The 18929-nt window shown below is 36.8% G+C and overlaps 2 long non-coding RNA genes across 2 annotated transcripts; both read right to left on the bottom strand.

Annotated features, from left to right (window-relative positions):
* Positions 1 to 1992: 1992 nt before the first annotated feature.
* Positions 1993 to 6532, bottom strand: LOC131402131 (uncharacterized). Its single transcript, XR_009218302.1, has 3 exons — positions 6497 to 6532; positions 4413 to 4495; positions 1993 to 2026 (listed from the first exon to the last, which is right to left on the bottom strand). It is a non-coding gene; the product is annotated as an uncharacterized LOC131402131 (long non-coding RNA).
* Positions 6533 to 6566: 34 nt separating this feature from the next.
* On the bottom strand, positions 6567 to 17237 carry LOC131402130 (uncharacterized). The gene is made up of 3 exons (XR_009218301.1): positions 17178 to 17237; positions 14541 to 14726; positions 6567 to 6604 (listed from the first exon to the last, which is right to left on the bottom strand). It is a non-coding gene; the product is annotated as an uncharacterized LOC131402130 (long non-coding RNA).
* Between the last annotated feature and the right edge of the window lie 1692 nt (positions 17238 to 18929).

Here is an 18929-nt window from a genome sequence, read left to right as displayed (position 1 = left end):
CAAAGAAACTCAAAGATCTACAAGAGAATGCTGATAGATAACTAAAGGAAATAAGGAAGAGGATTATGAACGGAATGAGAATATTAAGCAGATGGGAACTATAAAAAGGAGCCCAACAAATTCTGGAGCTGAAGAATACAATAACTAAATTGAAAAATTCACGAGAGGGGTTCAGTAGCAGACTTTATCAAATAGAAGAAAGAATCAACAAAGTTGAAGACAGATCATTTGAAATTATGCAGACAGAGAGGCAAAAACCAAAAAGAATAAAGAGCAGTGAAGAGAGCCTAAGGTATTTACGAGACATTAGCAAATGGACCAATATATGCATCATGGTACTTCCAGAAGGAAAGAGAAAGGGACAAAACGTTTCTATGAAGAAATAATGGCTGAAAACTTCCCAAATCTGTGGAAGGAAATGGACATCCAAATTCAAGAGTTAAGCAACATTCTACTAAACCTGATATATGAAGACTGATTATATTTTTAATGGCATTAAAGTAGTTATCACGCAGATGAACTTACCTACTACTTCACATTACTCTTCTTCAGTGGAGGAGCAGACATAGTAAAGAATCAGACCTTCAGCTGTGTCAGTGTTTTTTTTGGGTGCAAAGAACAAACAAGACTGCCGAGGGACATGCCTGCGGGAGAGGATTATAGGAAGGGAAAATTTCCCCTTCACCCTAGTGAACCCTATGACAGGATGTTAAGGTAAGGGAAATTTTCCAATCCATAGACTTGAAAGTCTTGCTAGATGCAATTCATAATCTCTTCCTTTGAATGAGTCTTCTTGCCAAAGAGCCAGGAATGCCTTGAAATCACTAACTCTTTTCTGAACCTTATGCAACTTGCTGTTTTATGTGGTTTTTCAAAGTCACGTGAAACAAAAGTAATATCGGATACTTTGTAAAACCATAGTTCTTAACCTCTTGTAGGGTAATAGACCCCTCGGAGAGTATGTTAAAAGAAAGAATGGACCCTACTATCCTAGAAAAATGAATCCACACACAAAAGTGAACATAAAATTTCAGAGGTTTTACAGACCGTGTGAAGCTATCCACAGATGCCTTATGTGTTTGTGGTGACCCCAGTGTTAGGAATATTACTTTGAAAGATATTGGTGCTGGCTGCTCATGTCTAAAATGAAAGGGTGGAATAAATGTTCGATGAGGTTCCTCCAGCTGTGAGTGAAGTGAAATAGAGCATAAAGTCAAGTAACAAGCCAACCAAGTGAGAGTGCTGGTACATGGTGTGGGGTGGGTGGGCAACAGAAAAGGGAGACAGATGTCTTGCAGTTGTTATAGCAAAGGAAGATTAAGACTAGAAACTGGAGAGGTCCCAGCACCTGTGATCCTTTAACAACTTAAATCCAGAAGGCGTGTATATTTTCACAGCAAAATTCAGTCAACAAATGAGAGAAGAGAGCCAAATACAGCCTGAGTACCCCACTGAGAAATATTAACTAACCTTATGTGGAGTTGTTACTGGAGCTACTAATTAAACATTTACTGAATGTGTAAAGTATTAAAAAAAGAGTGTATAATTTTGTTAATTAAATGATGCTATATATTAATTGATGTATTATCTAAGTCACATGTGGATAACTTTACATTAATGAAATATACACACAGAGACTGGAAATTTCCTTCAATGACTTTATTATTTACAATAATATATAAAGAAATAAAACAATCCAGCTTCTAAAGTATTACCACATTCAGGAAGAAGGTATTGCTGTCACTTTTCTAAATTACTGGAATGCCTTAATTTCCTATTCCTTCATCTTCTAACTCTAGTAGCAAAGTGACAACTGAATTGAAATTAAGTTAGAGGCTGACATCGCTACCAATGACAGACAAATAAAGTAACAGATACAGTCATTTCCAAACAAGGGACACCAGTCCCCAGGAAAGTGATGGGAGAGGGGTCTACTGAGTCTGGCACGTAGGCACAGCTCTTCCTGACGACATGTGACAGGGGATCCGATGAGGATCCACTTGCTCAACTCCAGGTTTTTGTTCTTCTGAGAAAAAAATAAAAAACAAAAGTCATCTCCTAAAAAATACACAAAAAGCAAGGACGACTGGCGGTGGACAGGATGTTAAAACCGTAGAGACGTGAAGAGTGAAAAATGTCAATGTGGTCATTAACTTCCTCAGGTTTGGTCATTAAAAATGTATATTTCACTTCAGCAGAGTTGGAGAAGTTTATTCCCCATTTTCTGACAAAATGAATTGTTAAGAAAACCCTGTTGCACATAAAACCGAGAAGTAATAAAGTCTTATTCAGAATGCATCAACTGAAGATTCAAAGTGAATCAAACATTAATTAATTGAGTTTGATTTTCTTTTGACCTATTTTTAGGAAAAAAAAACCGTTATGCTAAACAAATAGTGTGTATTTTAGAGAATATTTATCATCTTCAGAAAAATTCCCTTGAGCCTTTAAAAAGCACTACAGCTACATCTATTTCTTTATAAACAATATTTATTTTCAAATAATTATATTCATAAAAGTGAATCTAGCGTAACCGCTCTTATCAAGTATTTTAAGTTGTTGAGATAATTCAGAATACCTTTTATAATTAAAATTAAGTACTGACATTAAAATATTTTAGACTGATATATTAGAGACTATGTCCTTGAATTCTGAGTTGGTCAGTTTTTGATTTATATAATCCTCTAGACTACTCCTTTACTTATTTCACTTAAAAACAGTTACAGAGAGATCCAAATATTGACAAAAGGAATTAAACATTTGAATTTGTGGGGTCTCTCCTGTGACAGCAGCAGTGAGAGCTGTCCCTCACTGTCCACGTCCACAGCATTGGAGTCTCTCCCCATGATGGCAGCAGGGAGAGCTGTCCCTCACTGTACCCTCCACGGCAGTGGGATCTGTCCCAGTGATGGCAGCAGGGAGAGCTGTCCCTCTCTGTCACCCACCACGGCAGTGGGGTGTCACCTGTGATGACAGCAGGGAGAGCTGTCCCTCACTGTCCACCTCCACAGCAGTGGTTTCTGTCCCCGTGATGACAGCAGGGAGAGCTGTCCCTCTCTGTCACTCTCCACAGCAGTGGGGACACCTGGAGGGCTTCTTCCATGACACAGTTTGTGTGGGGTCCACCGCCAGTCATTCAGTGTACTGTCACTACTCAACACATATTCGTTAACTAAATAAACCTTAGAATGATAAAGCATACATTATTAAGTATTTTATACTATGTCTGTAAAAGAACTGTTTTGTAAAATTTAGGTAAAATTGCAGAAAACTGTGAGGTGTTTATAAAGTGGAATAATCCACTGGGTCATGGACTATTTACACAGGAATGGTAAAATGTGTGGGGAAGATTCTCAATGTCCATTTCTTTTGAATTATTTTGAATTCAGGTACAATATATACCTGAAAGTCACTTAAAAATCAAAAGTAATGTTCCTGATGATTCTGTAAGAACGAAAGTTTCATTTTTATCCCTTGAAGTGTTCCAGGTAGGAGCTGCGACTGTCCTGCGATAGACACTAGGGCCGTTCACACTAAATACATACTAGACGACATCTTTAACACTATCTCTATTTTTTTTTTAAATGAGTGGACAATAACATACACAGATATCATCTTACGTTTGACGACAGCTAGCATGTTCAGCGTGCTTTCACACACGACTCTGAGTCTGACCCTTACAAGTCTATGGATAATCTAGACGGTCAGCTGTCATCCTCACGAGCGCACAGGCCGTCGTGTGAGGGTCCTCAGCCTGGAGACTCATTTCTGACTTTAGCTCAGTGCTGGTCCCACTACACAAAGCTGCCCCAATGGCTGGTCAGGATTCTCTTTCTTCAAATGCAACACAGGAGGTAGAAATATGGGAAAAGGTGTAGTTTGAGGAATGGATATGCAGAAATTGGATCATTGGATTTGAAAACAGTGCCTAAGATAAGCTTCAGTTTGCCAGTGAGCATCAATGCTGTATTTTCAGTATTAAGAACAAGTAGGATAACATTAACTTATTTTTACTGTGTACTGATTATATTTTTATGGTGCACATGATTAAAATCTATTAAGACATGCTTGTATTTTTATTGGGAAGGGATCTTCTACCCTGATAGTTAAGTCATTCTTTTGTAGTACTGAAGGTATCTTCACCAATATGTAAAGATGTGACAATGCAAGGGTAAAATTCATATTTTTCCAGAAGCTATAATGGATAAATAGTTGAGAATACAGCAAACTAAGGAGATGTCACAGGATATATATGATCCCAATGAGTTCCCTTCAAAGATAATTCTTTCTAAATTAGTGATTAACTTAGGTTTATTCTTGACTGTCTCATATATAATAGTAGTCTTCAAATGTGTAAGTATGCTGAGAAGTGAGATGGAAAGCATCAGGAAGTATCAGCATTTTCTACTTACTTGAAGTTTCTTGGGCCTGTTGATTTCCTCTAAGATTACATCTCAGTCACCTCCTTGCATCTTTTGATCCTCGACAGCAGCTTCTGTAGGAGTAATTCTATTAAGAACAACAGAAATATGTAAAATGCCAGCAACTAATTTTAATGGAAGAATAAACAGAACCGCTGTCAAGAATTTCCTGATAAGATACATCACATTGACATAGTATACTTAAGCAGCAGCAGATAAGTCCCCAAGATACCCTCCTGATATCACACACTTGAAAGCTATAAATAACACCATCAAATTGGAAATGTTCTGTTTGGTTGCAGGGGATTTTTTTTTTATCATTAAGATACCAATTCTTTTTAAATTTCTGAAACCCCAATAGCTATTAATTGGATATTGAGCAAAATTACATTTGGGGGCACCATAAAACAAATAATTGGGTCGTTACCATGAAGCACTAGAAACATCTTGAAGCTACAGAAATTACCAGAGCACAAAGGCAAAAAGCAGCTTCCTGTCTACATGGTCAGGCAAGCAAACCCATGCTGCAGCTCTGATCTGAGATGACACAGTCAGAGGCCAAATTCTGCTTGTTGGGCCCAGTAGAGAAAGACATTTTGTGAACTGTTTGAGCATGAATTGGCAATGCTAATTTATGAGACTTTCTGCCTTTCTTAGAGACTGAAACTATCTGCTGATTCTATCCTGTAAGTCAAAATGCTTTTTATAATGATGAATTTAATAGGTATAAGCTCCATGAAAGCCAACAGTCCTATCGACTCAGATGATGAGTCTGGTGAGGACGCATGAAGAACGCATGAAGATTCAGAGTGCTACTTTTTGGGCAAAATTAGATATCGTCACTTAATATTCATTCATTAAACACTTAGAGGAAGAACAAAAAGTGTTAGGAGTCAGAGGGTATCTTAAGAAATGCTCTAATACAAACCTATCCTTTTATTGATTATGAATGTGAGGACCGGAGACATTAATAATTGGCAACATTATATTTCTAATTCAGATTCCCTGACTCTCTGTTTAATTTCCTTTTCATTATGCTACACCACAAAGGACCTTAGGAACACTGTTATATGTGATACTATATGTAAATAAATCAATAAAAAGAGGATATGCTCTTGGGCACTGAGTACTACAATTTAAAAGGAAATACAAAGGCCGAACGGGTGGTGTAGTGGTTAAGCTCACATGCTCTGTTACGGCGGCCCAGGCTTCCCAGGTTCAGAAAGTGGGCGCAGACCTACGCAACACTCATCAAGCCGTGCTCTGGTAGTATACTATATAAAGTAGAGGAGGATGGGCACAGATGTTAGCCAAGGGCCGATCTTCCTCAGCAAAATGAGGAGGATTGGCAACAGATGTTAGCTCAGGGCTAATCTTCCTCATCAAAACAAAACAAAATTAAAAAAATAAAAGGAAATACAACCTTTACACAAAAACATAACAGGAATTAAAAAATAAAATTAAGAGAACCAACAAAAAGCTTTGTCAAACAACTAAAGACATGCACACGTTCTGAATACTCACCTTCAAATATAAGGCCATATATTTTTTATTTTTTTGGAGAGGAGGACCAGCCCTGAGCTAACATCCAATGCCAATCCTCCTCTTTTTTGCTGAGGAACACTGGCCCTGGGCTAACATCCGTGCCCATCTTCCTCTACTTTATATGGGATGCTGCCACAGCATCGTTTTAACAAGCAGTGTGTGGGTGCGCGCCCGGGATCCGAACCGGGGTACCCATGGCTGTCATAGTGGAGCGTGCACACTTAACTGCTTGTGCCACCGGGCTGGCCCCCATAAGGCCATTTTTAAGCTGGTTATATATTACTGAGCAAGAAGCATCCAAAGACATAGTATGTTAGTCATTGATCAGAATTGTGCTTGTTTTTAAAATCTTTGTATGCGTAAAGAGAATTTAATAAATTTGAAATCTGTAGATGTTTGTATTTATTTTACAAAAAGCAATAATAATATCTTAATATATTTTAAAAAGTTAACTAATGCAAAGAAATTTAGACAGTTTAGAAGGGAAATTTAAGCTATTGAAGTCATAGTCAATTGAGACAAAGACATACTCCTTCTCCAACTTCTTGGCATTTCTCTTCTTCTCTAGGTCTGCTTTCACCAGCTTGCTGCAGATATTCTACTTCTTTAGAGAGCTTAGCTGTTAAAGCAACATTTTCCTAAATTTTTTAAAGAAAAGACAAATAAAGTAATTTTAGAGAAGTTTCAAAGTCTTGTTGACTACCTTGATCTGGTAAGAACATTTTACAACAGCAAACTCGAAATATACAAAAACAGGAAAGGCACAATTCTTAACCCTAAAATGAATAGCAAATAGATATTTGATGTGAAGTATATTTGAAGCTATTGGATGGTAATGTGTAATTAGAAAACCTATAACTCATTTCTTAAAACTAATATTTTCCCAATTGATAAACAATATACCTAAACAAAATGAAACATAAAGGTTGAAAAGAACAAAATGGGTAGACAAAGGGAAATGAGGAAAATGAGAAGAGATGAACAACAATATAAATATCAAAGTAGAACTGAATTCAAGGCACAAATTATTATATAACATTATTGGAGATATTCCATACTCAAGGACAGTTCTATCTAGTTGTATAAATGTATCTACTTCCTACTCAGAGAAAAAAAATTATTCATATATCATACAAACATATATATAAATCTTTTTAATAAATATATTTCATTTCTTAGAGCAATTGTAGGTTTACAGAAAATTTGAGCAGAGTACACAGAGTCCCCATATACCCTTGTTCTCCTCCTAGATTCTCCTTTTACTATTATTTTATAATTTATTTATTGTGGTTACTTTGGCTTATAACATTATAAAAATTTAGGGTGTACATCATATTTCAATTTCTGTGTACACTACATCCTGTTCACCACCCAAAGACTTATTACAATCCATCACCACACACATGTAACTAATCACCTCTTTCACCCTCCTTCCTCCACTCTTCCCCTCTGGTAACCACCAATCCAATCTCTCCCTATGTGTTTCTTTGTTGTGGTTTTTATCTTCTATTTATGAGTGGGATCATACGGTATTTGACTCTCTCCCTCTTAATTATTTCGCTTAGCATAGTACCATTAAGGTCCATCCATGGTGTCACAAATGGGCAGATTTCATCCATTTTTATGGCTGAGTAGTATTCCTTTGTGTATATATACCACATCTTCTCTATCCATTCTTCCCTTGACGGACACTTAGGTTCCTTCCAAGTCTTGGCTACTGTGAATAATGCTGCAATGAACATAGAGCTGCATATATCTTTTCAAATTAGTGTTTTCACATTCTCTGGATAAATACACAGCAGTGGAATAGCTGGATCATATGGCAGTTCTATTCTTAATTCTTTGAGAATCTCCATACTGTTTTCTACTGTGGCTGCACCAGTTTGCACTCCCACCAGCAGTGTATGAGAGGTCCCTCTTCTCCAACATTTATCGTTTCCTGTCCTGTTAATTATAGCCATTCTGACGGCGTGAGGTGATATCTCTTTGTAGTTTTGATTTGAATTTCGCTGATAATTAGTGATGTTGAACATCTTTTCATGTGCCTGTTGACCATCTGTATATCTTCTTTAGAGAAATGTCTGTTCAGATGTTACCCCCGTTTTTTGAGTTGTTAGTTTTTGTTGTTGTTGAGATGTATGAGTTCTTTATATATTTAGGATATTAATCCCTTATTAGATACACGGCTTGCAAATATCTTCTTCCAATTGTTAGGTCCTCTTTTTGTTTTGTTGATGGTTTCCTTTGCTACACAGAAGGTTTTTAGTTTGATGTAGGCCCCTCTTTTTTTCTATTGTTTCCCTTGCTGGGTCAGACATGGTAATTGAAAATGTGCTGCTAAGACCAATGTCAAAGCATATACTGCCTAGGTTTTCTTCGAGAAGTTTCATGGTTTCAGGTCTTTAATCCATTTTTGAGTTAATTTCTGTGTGATGTAAAAAAATGGTTTACTTTCATTCTTTTGCATGTGGCTGTCCAGTTTTACCAACAGCATTTATTGAAGAGACTTTCCCTTCTCCATTCTATGTTCTTGGCGCTCTTGTAGAAAATTAGCTGTCCATAGCTATCTGGGTTTACTTCTGGGCTCTCGATTCTGTTCTGTTGATCTCTGTGTCTGTTTTTGCTCACTACTCTCTACATCTCTCACTGAGATGCACCCAGCTCATATCAGGTGTTTCTCTTTTCGCCAAAGGAATGTGCATCTTTCTGGTGATTTTAGGTTGCTTTCCAAAACAGGTGAATTTGTGTGTGGGCCCTATAAGAGCAGACTTTTCTTTCCCCTTATGTCCAATAGCTTCTCCAGAGGTGTTCCCCTTTGTTGTTAGTAGCCAGCAAAGCCAAGTATTATGACACTTATCTCAGTTGTGCTGAGTTCAAAAGCTGTTTCTTTCAGTAATACTCCCCCACTCAGATACTCCACTCTTTCAGGGAATGCTTTGTACCTTAGAATTGCTCCCAGCTGTGAAGTGTCACAGCTGGGAGGTGGTTTTTTCCTCTCCCATAAGGAATTTCTGCCTCTCCTACCTCAGTCAGCATCATCCCTTTTTCTGGGGGTTGTTTTATTTATTTATTTATTTATTTTTTGAGGAAGATTGGCCCTGTACTAACATCTTTTGCCAATCTTCCTTTTTTTTGTTGTTTTTTCTTCCCAAAGCACCAGTACATAGTTGTTTATCATAGTTGTACAGTTGCAGCTCTTCTATATGGGACACTGCCTCAGCATGGCTTGATGAACGGTGAGTAGGTCCGCACCCAGGATCTGAACCAGCGAACCCCAGCCGCTGAAGTGGAACATGTGCACTTAACCGCTCTGCCACCAGGCCGGCCCCTGGAGATACTTTATATCCCATTTTCAGTTCTCTCTTAGGGGTAATTGTTCCAAGAGTAGTTGTAAATTCAGTGTGTTCATTGGAGGAGGTGAGTTCAGAGTCTGCCTATGCCACCATCTTGACATTATCTTTCTCTCTGATCATTAACATCTTGTATTAGTGTGGTATATTTGTTACAAATGATGAGCCATTATAGATACATTATTGTTAACTAAAGTTCACAGTTCATGTTAGAGTTTATTCTTTGTATTATACACTCTATCGGTTTTGACAAACGTATAATGACATGTGTTCATCATTTCTGCATCATACAGATTAGTTTCACTGCCCTAAAAATCTCCTGTGCTCCACCTATCAACCCCTCCCTGCCTCCACCTGAACCCTTGGCAATCATCAATCTTCTTACTCTTTGCCTAGTTTTGCCTTTTCCAGAATGTCATACACTCTGGAGTGGGATTTTTAAAATTAGCAATATGCATTTTAAGTTCCTCCATGTCTTTTTGTGGCTTGATAGTGCATTTCTTATTATTGATGAATAAATCATTCATTTCTTTTATCGTTGTTACCACAGCCATACAATGGATTACTATTAGATATTGAATAAAAAATAAACCCATCTAAATAGGAACCCCTGGAGCTCCTTATTCCTCTAGGCTTTCCCACCAGTCCCCATAAAAACATTTGCACACACACACAATGGCTAGCAAAGACTAAAATGGTGCAAGCTTCCAAAAATGAGATGCTCAACTTAAGGAGGTCAATGAGCGGGTCAGATGAGCCCATTCGTGGAGGAGCCCTCCATTTACTCAGTCACAGCACCACTAAAAGACTCTGGCTTTCTGGACCAGATGCTGACATCAGGGACTCCCTGAGTACGTCACTGGCTGGAGCGGTGTCAATTTTGTAAGAAACTGTCCAACTGTCTTCCAAAGTGGCTATACCATTTGCATTCCCACCAGCAATGCGTGAAAGTTCCTGGCTCCACTCCTCGCCGGCATTCAGTGTTGTCAGTGTTTTGGATTTTGGCAATTATGATATTTTGAGATACTGTGGGTGTGTAGTGGTGTCTCATTGTTTTTTGATTGGCACTTTTCTAGTGACATATGAGGTGGAGCATCTTTTCATATGCTTATTTGCCATCTGTATATCTTCTTCTGTGAGGTGTATGTTCAGATCTGTTGTCTACTTTTTACTTAGGTTGTTTGCTTTCTTATTATTGAATTTTAAGTGTTCTTTGTATATTTTAGATAACAGTCCTTTATTAGATATACATTTTGCAAAAATTTTCTTCCAGTCCATGGCTTGTCTTTCACAGAGCAAATGTTTTTAATGTAAATGAAGTCCAATTTATCAATGTTTTTCTTTCATAGACCATGCTTTTGGTGTTGTATATAAGTCAATGCCTAAAGATCACGTAGATTTTCTCCTATCTTATCTTCTAGCTGTTTTCTAGTTTTGTGCTTTATATTTAGGTTTATGATCAATTAAGTAACTTTTTGTGAAAGGTGTCCAGTTGTTGAGCACCATTAATTGATAAGACTATCCTTTTCCATGGAATTGCCTTTGCTCTTTTGTCAAAGATCAATTGACTATATTTTTGTGTATCTATTTCTGGGCTCTCTATTATCTTCCATTGATCAATTTGTATACATTTTGTTTTAAAAGTTCAAAGAACTCTAAAAACATTTATTAATTTTGATGCCAAACAAAAATTTCAATATATTCTAAAAATGCAGAAATCACAGTAATTTTTTGCCACAATATAATGAAATGAATTAGTATATATAACAGTTTGAAAATAATTCTTGGGTAAAAGAAATCAAAATCGGAAATGCTGACTTAGAAATGAAAGACAATGAGAATTCCATATTTCAAACATATGGCATGGGACCAAAGGTGCACTCAGGAAATACTGACAGCCTGAAACAGTTTACTAATAACCTGAAAACATACGTTCTTAGCTGACATCATCTATTTATCATATTTTAGATGGATTGTGTTTCCTTGGTCTACTAGCAAAAGAATTCCTTTGAGAGTCTGATTTGAATTACATTAACTTTAGAAATTAATTTGGGAAAAACTGATGGTTGTACAGTATTTAGGCTACAATCTAGGAAATGACATCTTTCTTATTTTAAACTACATGCTCTCCTATATTTCCTTTTAGTGTTTTGTTGTTTTTTTCATATATGTTGCGAAATTTTTTGTTAAGGTTAGTCACTCGAGCATTTTATTTTAGATTTTATTCCCGTTATAAATAAGATCTTTTTCTCCTATAGTGCAGGATGTCCCTAAAGTTCTAGCACAGGTTAAATTGTTAACAAATTCACTACTACTTTATCTAAATAATTTGTAAAGCTACAACAGAGGAAACATATTAAAATTTAAACAAAACTGTTAATGATTCATTTGTTCATATTACTTTCTTCTATATTCACGTAATAAACCCTATATTATATTGGACAGCTATATCCAGGCAAATTAAAATAATGGTGAATAGGGTAAAAGTTAATATATTTACATTTTATTATGCCAAGTCTTGAGTTAAATACACTTTGTTGCATTTTATAGAATATTTATAAAATATACAGAAACAAATTCTTAAATATTCAAACTGTATAAAGATTTTATGGATATCCTGTGATTTGCTTTCTTTCCCCATGGGCGCTGTACAATGGCAAACCCTATTATAGTATCTCAGTGTATGCAGGAAAGATAGTTATCTCTCTGTAGATACCTGTCTCAGTCTATACTGAGCATGGAGAAATTTGTGGCTCACTCCCTCTTTCTTGAAACACTACCTCCACTTATATCAAGGACCTGGACCCACTCTCTCTTGCCCACCCCCCTTTCTCTTTCACTCACTGGCTGCTCCATTTCAGTGTCTTTTGTTTACCACACATCTCTTCTCCATGATGCAGTCTTCATCCAGTCTCATGATTTTTATATGCTGATGATTCCCCAAATTTATACCTCAAGTCTAGATCTCGTTCAGACTCATACATCCAGTTGCCTAAGTCACATCTCAACCTGGGTGTCCCCAGTAGGCATTTCAAATTCAACATGTCCAAAACTGAACTCTGATTCTGCTTCCCTGGTTTCAGACTTGCTCTTCTGGCAGTCTCTCCCATTTCCATAAATGGCAAGTCTATCCTTGCGGCTGCTCAGGCCAAAAACGTTGGAATCATCTCTGACTCCAGGAAATATGAGAGGTACGTTTTGCTTTCTGTTTGATAAATGAAATCTAAATATTCCCCAAAAAAATAAAGAAAAAGAGGGGTCTGCCTGGTCTCTTAGTGGTTAAGTTCATGTACTCTACTTTGGTGGCCCGAGGTTTGCAGGTTTGGATCCTGGGCACGGACCTACACACTGCTTATCAAACCATGCTGTGGTGGCATCCCACATACAAAATAGAGGAAGATGGGCACAGATGTTAGCCCAAGGCCAATCTTCCTCAGCAAAAAGAGAAGGATGGGTAACAGATGTTAGCTCAGGGCTACTCTTCCTCACCAAAGAAATAAAAAAAGAAATATGAGAGGAAGAGATGTGTGCTACTTCTGGGCCAAAGACTTTAAGAGTAGAGATTTTGAGACAATTTTCAGTTTCTCCATCTTGTCTCTTTTCTGTGAGCCTGATCATGGACAGCACACAACTTGGCTTTAACCATGCAGATGAAAATAGCACCGAGGGAGTGGTGGAGAAACAAGATGGGAGAATGTGACGCTCTGAATGATTAGGTGGAATGGAGACACTCGCCAACCTGGAACTCACACTTTTATGTGTGAAATAAGCTATTTTGTTTGAGCCTTTGCATTTTTGCTTGCCTTTGTTGTAGCAGCTGGCACATCACTAACAAACACACTCTCCTGGATACTATTTTCAAAGGGCAGCCCTTAAAAATTTAAGTCAGACCTTATCCTTTTGCTAAAACCCTCTGATGACTTCCCATCTCACCCAGAATAAAACCCAAAGTACTTACAACAGTTTCTAAGACCCTTTATGATTTGGCTCTCTGCTACTTCTATTTCCCCCTCTATCACTTGCCCACTCTGCTCAGGAAATGCTGGATTTCTGGCTGTCTCCTTGAACATGTCTCAACTACTTGCATGTCAGAGCCTTTGTATTTGCTACTTCCTTTGTCTAGGAGGCCCTTCTCTCCCAGACAGCTCACCCTGTCACCTCATCATCCTAATAGTGTGGCTCTCCTCATCTCCCCTTGCAAAATCACATTCCTACTCTCACACACCCCCTCTCACCCAGCACCTCTATAACCCTGTGTGGCTTAATGATTTTACATTGCACTTTTTCCACCATTTGACCCGCATATATACTTGTTTATTTTCTGACTTCCTGAATCAGAATATAAGCCTCTTGAAGGAGGCTTTATTTTTCTCCATTACTGTTCACATGTCATCTAGAACAATGACTAACACATAGCAAGTACTCAACAAATGTGTGCTTAATAAATAAAAATGTGATAATTTAACTATCTGAAATATTAATTACTCTTAAAGATGCTAAAGCTTTACAATTGATTTTCTTGGTTTTTGGTTCTAACTGCAACTGTCTAAAAACAAAATTAAGATTATTTTCTCTTGCCTCTCTGTTTCATGTCTCATTGAATGGACCACAATTTTCAGAACAATGTTAAATAAAGAAAAGAGCAGACATTCTTGACTTGTTCCGAATTTTGGAATGAAAAGACCACTGAAGCAGGAACAGTGAACTGAAATGTCTATTAAGTTTTGATCCAAGTAACAGAGGAGTGGGAAGTGGCTGGGGCTAAAATGAGAGGGAGGAAGGATGTGATGAAGAAGGGTGTGACTGGTGTAATGGCACACAAGCTGAAAAACATTTAAACTACGTTCTCTCTAGAGAAAAAAGGTCAGATTCAGCCCATAGGCTACCAGGGGATTAAGTAGGGAAAAAAAAGAATTGTAAAATGTACTTATCTAACAGAGTGTGAAATATTTAGATAAGAAGCATTTTCTTTGAAAAATAAAAATATATATTTTTAAATGTAAAGAATATTTAGGTTTTTTAAAAATAACTTTTTTAGGAAGATAAAAGTAATCATTATGTTGCATGAAAAGATACTCCTGCATTTAATTTTCAAGTTGTCACTTGCTTTTTTGAAGCTTGATTATAGAACTTCAGACGTAAAAGATCAGAGTCCCATACTATCTGCCAAGCTCAACAATAAAAGAAAGAATCTCTTTCATCTATAAAATGAATTTGTTCTTACCTCAAGGTTTTGGACAATTGCTTTTGCTTTTATCAGGTACTTATTTGTATCATCAACTTTCAAAAGCATTTTATCTATGGCATCATTAGTCATCTCTTGTTCTCTCTGCATCTCTATAATCTTCTCTTTTTTGTCCTTGGCACTTTTTCTTGCTTCATGGAGTGCAGTTTCTAGCTCTTGAATTTTCTATTAAAAAAACACACATATATAAGGTCTGCCTTTGAGACAGAATCACAGTATACAAGTTTAAGACAAAGGTGATCATATACGGGTATTAAGTTTTCAGATTGCATTAACAAAGCATAGAAGAGAAGCCGAATGACACTCAATTTACATAGTTATTCTTTTTTTCATTTAGAAGCTGATGATTTTTGGACTAAAAAATGGCCCGGTTTTACATAAGCATTAGTGTTTATTTTATTTACTAGTTACCATGGTGCTAAGCATATTAAATAGGCACTTACATTTTAAATTAACATTAGTCACACAAAGTACACTTGTTAATTGACTCTTTAGAGTAATACATGTAACATATCTTTCCCTTTCTTTTTATTACCTAGTTTTTACATTGAAAAATACAAGTATGTGGAAAAATTCAAAGGGACATAAGGAAGAGTAAGTTTCCCCACCTCAGAACCCACACTAACTCTCAAGCGATGACTACTCAACTCTTTCAAGAGTATCCTTCTGCAAATTTAAGTATCTAAGAACATGTGAAAATACAGTTTATAAAAACAGTAAGTCATACACACAATAGTGTGTAAGAAGAAAGTACACACACAATAGAGCATAAGGAGAAAGTGCCAAAATAGGACTGTATTTGAACATCAAGAAGAGAGAAATCATGACTACAGAAGAAGTACTCAACTTTAACGTAGACAAAGAAGACGTCTAAATTGTTAATGATTTTGTTTACCTTGGTTCAGTCATCAATTTAAATGGAGACTGTAGTCCAGACACCAAGAGAAGACTGAGACTCAGAAGGGCAGCAATGAAAGAATTAGGAGAGATCGAGTGTAAGGAAGGGAAATTAGACACTAAGGCCAAGATTATCCACACTCTCATACTACCAATTACTATGTATTGGTGTGAAAGCTGGAGTGTGAAGAAGGCTCACAGGAAAAAAACTGGATTCATTTGAAATATGGTGTTGGAGGAGAGCTCTACGGATACCCTGGACTGCCGGAAAGATGAACAAGTGGGTCCTAGAGCAAATTAAGCCTGAACTATCGCTGGAGGAAAAAGATGAAACTGAGGATGCCCTCCTTTGGGCACATCATGAGAAGGCAGGAATCTTTGGAAAAGACAATAACACTGGGAAAAGCAGAAGGCAGCAGGAAAAGAGGAAGACCAAATATGAGGTGGATTGACTCCATAAAGAAGCCATAGGCATGAGTCTATAGGAGCTGAGCAGGGCTGTTGAAGAGGATATTGCGGACATTACTCATTTATAGGGTCGCCAGGAGTCAGAGCTGACTTGATGGTCCATAACAACAAATATATAGTTCTGTTTTTTGTGTTGTTGTTTATTTATTTATTTATTTATTTTGCTGAGGAAGATTAGCCCTGAGATAACATCTGTGCCAATCTTCGTCCATTTTATATGAGTGATGTAGGTCTACACCCTGGATCCAAACCACAAACCTGGGCCACCAGAGCGGAGTCACCTGAATTTAACCACGTGGCCATCGGGCCCCTGCTTTTAATTTTTTTTTTTTAACTTGAAAATGCATTTTCCAGATCTTGTTCAATATCAACCCATAGATGTCTCATAATTTTGTTTTCATGGATACATACATCCTGTTTCATGGAGGTATTATAAACTAATTAACCTGTCACCTACCAATGAACATTTAAGTTATTTCCAGTTTTTTATACGTACACAAATACCTTATTTTAAACACCTGAATTTGTTCATATGTATAAGAGTATTCACATACACACACATGCAGGTTTTCCTGGAAAATGTCTGTTTCTTTTGGTCCACCCAGAACTTATTTGTGTTTAATGAATGAAGTAGGAGTCCAGACTTACGTTTTCAAGAAGGCTAGCTGGTTGTTCTGATGCAAACACTAAGTAAACCATCGTTTCCCTACTGAGTTGACTGCTACCACTGTCATACACTAAGTTCTCATACTCATTTGAGTGTACTCCTGAACACTCTACTCTGTTCCACTCCTCTATTTCTACATCACCACCAAACTACTCTATGCTACACTAATTTGGCATAATTATCAAACTAATAGCATATGATTTACTCTCTGATGGGGTATTCTTATTTCTTCAAGGCTTTCATGAAGTTTCTTAGTCAAGTGTAAGTTATCCATTTCCACACTACGCATAGAGAAATTTTGGCCTCAAATTACTTCTTGAATCGTTCCATTTCATTCACTTTTTAAATGAGATTTATTGACATATTGCATTTTAAGAAGTTGAATTTCTTTTTTCTGAAGTTCTTGGATCTTGAGATAAGTATAAAAAAAGTTAGAATGCAAACAGAATTCCTTCAAGGAAGGAAAACAGTGTCTATTTGTTACATACACGCACATACCTATGTCTACATATCAACTTCTATCTGCTTTCTCATTTGACAAATAATTTCAGACAAAATTTCTCCCGAAAGAACAAAACACACACCTTTTTCTGTAATTCATCTTTTGATTTATTTAAATCATGTTGAGTACTTGAAATTTGACTTGGGTTTTCTGAAACTCTTTCTCTCAACTTATCAATAGTTTCTTGGTGTTCTTTCAAATGCATACGAGCAATTTTTAGTTCTTGTTGTGTTTCTAGATCCTTTATTATTAGCAGAAATTGAGAAACATGATAATATAAAGACACATTACCTTTTCTTAATGATGAACTAGGTAAACAGTCTTAAGAAATACATGTTCATAGTTAAAAACCACCACCACACCACCCCAAATCAGAACAGTACAGAAGGATATCAAGTAAAACTTCCTGTCTCTCCCCTCGCCCATCCCAGTCCTGCTTCCTGTTGAACTGGGCCTCTTGCTCTTCTCCTTTCAGACCACTTGCACAGCTTTCTGGATCAATGTCACATAAAAAGTGCCCCATTCTTATGCTTAGCATTCCATTATACAGACAAACCCCACTTAGCCAGTGCCTTATGGCAGACACTTGGATTGCTTCTAGAGTCTGTTCACCATAAACAGTATTGCAGAGAATGCTGCTGTATTTCTGCCCAAATGTGTGAATATATTGGTAGGATAAGTTGCTAAAGTGTAAGTGCCTTAACAAATGTATATGCTGAAACATTTTTAATAAGATATTGTCAAACTGTCTCCCTAAAAGGTTATAACTTACATTTTCACCAACAGTACAATTGATTTAAAAGAGAAGGAGGCTTCTTGTATTTAAAACATGTTCACTGGATAGGAAGAAAGAGCATAACTCACTCTAACTATGGTTTCTTGTAGGTTTGCCTTGAGTTGGTCTCTCTCCAGTTTGAGATTCTCTTCTACTACTCTTAGACTATCTCTTTCTTTCATTACAGATTTCATTTCTTCAAGGTTTTCATGAAGTTTCTGAGCCAGCTCTGAGTTCTCCATTTCCATTTTATCCAGAGTTAAACTTTGGGTCTTGAATTGTTTCTTCAATTTCTCTATTTCAGACATTTTTTTCTGCGTCTCACTGACATCTTCTTTTAACTTAAAAAGTTGATGTTCATTTGTCTTAAGTTCTTGGATCTTAAGATAATCATAAAATAACATGTTAGGATACAGATGGTTTTTAAGGGAAGTATCAAGAATAGTTTCTAAATTGATTAAAACAATAGGCTTCCATGTGACTCAATATTCTGCATAATTCCAACAGAATTTACTTTCTTTTGAGGTATAATATACATAAGCACACTAATCTCAAGTGTATAGCTCAATTATTCCTGACATACGTATACGTCTATGTAATTACAGCCCAGATTAAAATACAGAATATTTCTAGCTCCCCATGAGGTTCCTGGGTGCCCCCTTACTCCAGCCAACCACTATTCTGACCTTGATCATCCTAGATGAGTTTGCCTGTTTTTGAACTTACAAATCACAATGTATGTATCCGTTCTCCCGTTGATAGGCATTTGAGTTGTTTTCAGTTTTTCACTATTATGATTAGAGCTGATATGAACATCCTTGTACATATCTTTATGTGGAAGTATGCATTCTTTTCTCTTAGGTACATACTCGTATATGCTGGGCCACAGGCTGGTATACGTTCAGTGTGAGCAAACACGGCCAAGCTGTTTTCCAATGTGGCTAAACTGTTTTACATCCCCAAAGGATTTTAGGCACAAATAAGTCAGATATCCAATCAAATAAGCCTCCCTTCCCCCAATACCTTTTCTTGTAATTTAGATTTTGAATTTTCTAAATC

The sequence above is a fragment of the Diceros bicornis genome (assembly GCF_020826845.1).
Source record: "Diceros bicornis minor isolate mBicDic1 chromosome 30 unlocalized genomic scaffold, mDicBic1.mat.cur SUPER_30_unloc_2, whole genome shotgun sequence".
Lineage (NCBI taxonomy): Eukaryota > Metazoa > Chordata > Mammalia > Perissodactyla > Rhinocerotidae > Diceros > Diceros bicornis.
The sequence above is the reverse complement of the archived record's forward strand: the minus strand, read 5'-3'. Positions and strand labels throughout refer to the sequence as shown.